Below are 5,079 nucleotides of genomic sequence, written 5' to 3' on the forward strand. Positions count from 1 at the left end.
GTACTAATTTGTTTCTAGACTTCACTGAAATCATAAATTCTTTGACCTTTAGTTACCAAACACCAGCCATTTCTTGCACTTTTTTAAATAGAGCATTCATATTGAAAGTGCCACTTTTAAACCAAAAATCCATAGGGTTGCAGTGGCTGAATTCAAGCATTGTGTTAAGCCACGCTTTCTTTAAGGACTGTTCCTTAAAGGAATTGGCTGAATTCATAAAAGTTAAGGCATAAACCACTGGTCATTAATCATAGTGACTAGGTTTATGCAACATGTGATTTGCTTATTTGTGACAGTATTTTGTGACAAACATACACAATTGTATATTCATTAAATAATGGAAAACTATCACAAGACCCCAATTTAATATTGGGTTCATAGTGGGCTGTAAGCCATAGTTATGAGTGTTTTTGTTTGGCTTTGTGTGTTATGGCAACCCAGACATTGTGCATTTACAGACTATGGGTAATATGTGTGTGGAGTGATGCTTTTTTGACCCTTCTAAGCATCTACAGTATAATGGTCTGTCAGATGGATAATATATTGTTGACAGGGACTTCCTTGTTGACTTTTCTCACACATACAAAAACAGAGAGAGAGAGGGAGGGGGAGAGAGAGCTCTACTGCCACTGAAAGAAGACATGGAGGTGACACATATCCCACAGAGCCTCCCAGGGAAGAAAGAATGACCTCTAGAACTGGGAGAGTTAAGAGATTAACCATGAGAAGGTGAGTGCTTTGTGATATACGTGTTTCTAAATTGAGACACAGGTTTTCATGAGAGTGAAAATTCATATTTGTGTTATATCGAACCTGGAATGTAAGACATACTCTTTTTCTTCTACAGTACACTAATCCAACTCACACTGGATCCATTAGCCAATCGGCCTTTCACAAATCTTTTTCTAGGTATTCTGTATTGATTGGCAAGCTGGTCAGTTCCTTGCAAATAGAGTCATACTTCTGAGGTTCTTGCATTTCTTAATAGGTCAGTCAATCAAACTGCCCTCTAGGAATCGTCCCCACCCTCTAGGAATGCTCTTCCAGTTATCCTACATTTACAGTGAGTCAACCCTTAATTGTGGGAATGCCCCTCACATTTTTTATTATTTTGCTTTGTTCAATAGAATCTTTCCCAGGGACCTGAGATAGGCAAATGTTGATGTTTGATGATATTGGAGATATTGTTGCTGGAGGTAAACTCCCTTTTGCAATTGACTGACGAATTTGTCAATGCCGATGGTGTTCAAGTGGTGCTCCATTTGTTTTGGAATTGCACCCAAGGCGCCTATTAGTATTACCCTTCCTTGCCTTTGCCATAGTTGTTCTATTACTATTTGTAGGTATTTGTATTTTATTATCTTTTCCAGTTCTTCTGCTCTCCCTCCAGGTACTGCTAAGTCCATATCCAGACTTTTTTGTCTTTTGGTTAAAAAAAAAAAAGATAGAAAAAAATTCAATTTTAACTGAACAGTGTGTTGTTCTGGGTACATCTAATTTTAGAAAATAATCAAAATGTTTACAGCAGTAGTCATTACATTGATATTAATCCTATAGTAATAATTGCTTATCCACTTAAACAAATATCCCTTATAACATTAGTCCTTTTCTTACATTTCCATGTTTCTAACTTCTGTTTTCATTAGCCAACCATTGATAAAACAGTTCCCATGTCAAAAAGTATTCAGTGTCCTTTTTTTCCTTAATTGTCAGTGTTAGTCTATCCATTTCTGCACATTCTAATACCTTTTTAATTACGTTTTCATCTGTTGGGATTTCTTTTTTGTCTTATCAATAATTGATATCTGGGTTGTTATGTGGCAGTTGCCTGTCAGTTTGAATTCCAAAGTTTCAGAGCACTTTAGCTTCTTCATTTCTTGTGACTTTATGGCTCCACCAGTTCTTGCGGGCAAATTATTGTTATCAAATTTATTTGCTGCCTATATCACAGTTCAAAGTAGTTTGAGTCCATCAATCAGTTCCACCGTCAGGAGTATCTTTGCCAAAATTTCCTGCGTTCATGGTATTTTTCATGCCCTTACACAATCCATGCTATCAGGCATGCCACATTATGTAAGCTACTCCTGTTTGTGTTATTTGAGTTTCATGTGTGCCTGAGGCTTAAATATCAGATCACTTTACTGTTTCTTTACCTAAACCATAGTAAATGATGTTGGGGGAAAAAAATAAGATATTGTTTCTTCTACTTAAAACTCGTCAAACTGTCATAGAATTCAGCATCTACAATTTAGTAAATGATTACCAAGTTTATCAAATGAGAGCTAAGTGAAATATCCTTGTGTTAAGAAGAGGAAAGAGAAAGAGCGGATTGGGGCAGGAGGAAAGCTTTTTCTTATATATTAGTTGTAAGATAATGCTATAATCCATGGCATAGTTTATTTATACTTTATTGATCTTTCAGAGACAGATTGAGATGGAGAAGGTGTTTTGGGGAAAGTGGGAATCAACAGGATGACCCAACCAGGAAATTGAAAAGCAGAATCTTCTTCCTCCCCATTCTGTAGCTATCTCCTCTTTTCAAATTTATCAACCAATGTCATTTCAACCTTTTTTTTTTAATCCCAATTCTCCATATAGGATGACCTTGTTCTATTTTTCAAATTCCTTTTCCTCTGGAAATGTAGCTTAGTTTTAACAACTTGTGGTTTGTGATTAGTGCAGTATCATCATCTGTGTGTGTAGGGCAGTGATGGGATTCAAATTTTTTTACTACTGGTTCTGTGGGTGTGGCTTGGTTGGCATGGTGTGGCTTGGTGGTCATGGCAGTGGAAGGATACTGCAAAATCCCCATTCCTTTCCCACCCCACTAACCTGCTTTCCAGTTCCGTTCTCCCTTTCAGGGCAACAAAAGATCAGCTGGGAGGCAGCAGGGCGGGGCCAGCCTATTTGCCGGTTCTCCCAACTAGTCAAAATTTCTGCTACCGGTTCTCCAGAACCTGTCGGAACTGGTTGAATATCACCTCTGGTGTAGGATCAAAACAGTCAAGATGGTGGAGACAGCAGCTCAATGGATGCCCTGACCCTTTCTATGTTTTTGCAGCATCAATGCATGAAATTAAGGGCTGGGTTTGGCCTATGCACTGCCAACCAGTGACGTGCGGTGAGGTTTATGGCTGGTGAGGCACTGACACGGGTTTCAAAAATTTTTAGACTTGTGGACTTCAACTCCCAGAATTCCACAGCCAAGCATGCTCAGTTCCTATTTAAAGCGACAGCATTTGTTTTTCTCCTTTGCGAAAAAGTTTTCCTTCATTCTTTTTCTTCTCAGACTAGATGAGGCACCTCGTTCTCCTGTAGAGGGCACTTTTTAAGAGGCTTTTTTAAACAGTTAAGCACTAAGCAGAGTCATCCACTGTGACTCTGGCAGCAACTAGCTCAGCCTTTTTCCTTTTACATTTTTTTTCTTTTCATGATGACAGTGGTGAGGCTCTGCCTCCCCTGAGTGCACGTCCCTGCTGCCAACATTACCATCTTGCCCAATTTTATTTCCTCCACGGAAGCCAACTGGTTCAGTGTCTTTGGGTCAGCTTAGCCGCAAAATCTGAAATCTAATGTTCTGAATTTAGGTTACAGGTGGTTTGTCCTTTGTCAAAGGAACTAGGAGTCCTTACACGTACTTAGAGCAAAGTCATTGAACATTGAATATGAGGCTATTGATTGATTTTAAAAGCTTTATTTTAGCAATATAAGCACCTCACTTTCACTCCCTCAATCACACAAAGCACCATGTTCCAAGAAGTATTTATTGCTGTTAGCCAAGTGACGAAAGGGACAGAGATGTTCAGGGAGAGTTCTTTGAGATGACGTTCAGTGGAGTGGAAGATGGGAATTCAGACTTCTTTCTTCAACTCTCTTTTTACAGCTTTCAAACTAGCTTGGAGATGACTCTTCATCAATTTGCAGAGTCATCTTTGTGAGGGTCATTAGGCTGTTCCTGTTTGGGCCCTTATCATGACCACTAAAGTAACCTCATGGACTGCAAGAAAACCTACTGGAATGATGGATTCCAGAATTCCTTATCCCTTCACATCCCAGGGCACCTTGGAATCTCCCTGAATGGCTTTTGTTTAGGCATGAAGAATCAGATGTCACTTTCAACAAGTGCAATAATTCTACTCTTTAATGTCGCTCCATTAACATATTTTATAATGAGGGATGGGTTTCTTATGCTTTCAGATAAAATGAGAGTTCATGCTTGTAACGTGGCTTCTTTGGAACAGCAGAACTTCTTGGAATAACCCAAGTCATAAGGAATAATGACAATTCTGATAGTTGATCCTCTCTGTGTCTGTAGAGATTCTCAGTCATCCAGGTCACGGTTGTCCCAAAGGTGTTTTTTTCTGGAGGCAACTGAACTTTCTTGTCTTTTTCTTATGAGGACATTTCGTTTCTCATCCAAGAAGCATCTTCAGATGTGACAGGATGGTGGGGAATGGAAGGATTTATATTCCTTGCAGACAGCTGGTCATTTGAATTCTTTAAGAGAGTCCTCGAGGCCACTTGGAGGTTTATCTGTGTCTTCAAGGTCACCTGAGCAGTGCTCCTGGTTCCTGTTGTGTGCAGTTCACCCCCCCCTCTTTCAACGGGGGTGTTCAACTCAAGGCCCAGGGACCGAATCTGGTCCATGGGGTGTTTAGATTTGGCCCACAGGTCCTCCCTGGAAACAGCAAAGGACTGGCCTGCGGTGCCTCTGCCAGTGAAAACAGCTCGGGAGGATGACCCAAGCTCCGTTTTCACTTGCAGAGGGCTGCAGGAGGCCATCGCGGCCGAAAACAGCCCAGATGGGCCACACACATCCTGAACTCCATTTTCAATGGCAGAGGGCTGCAGGAGGCCATCACAGCCAAAACGGAGCCCCGATGAGTGACATCGAGCTGGTCACACCCACCTTGGCCACAGTCTCCAAGGTCAAACAACCCTGATGCGGCCCTCAATGAAATCGAGTTTGACACCCCGAGTTTGACGCTCTAAAAGGATGCAAATGACCAGCTGTCTGCAAGGAGTACAAAGCCTTCCATTCCCCACTATCCTGTCAGAGCTGAAGAAGCTTCTTGGATG

The sequence above is a fragment of the Thamnophis elegans genome, chromosome 4 (genome assembly GCF_009769535.1).
Source record: "Thamnophis elegans isolate rThaEle1 chromosome 4, rThaEle1.pri, whole genome shotgun sequence".
Classification (NCBI taxonomy): Eukaryota; Metazoa; Chordata; class Lepidosauria; order Squamata; family Colubridae; genus Thamnophis; species Thamnophis elegans.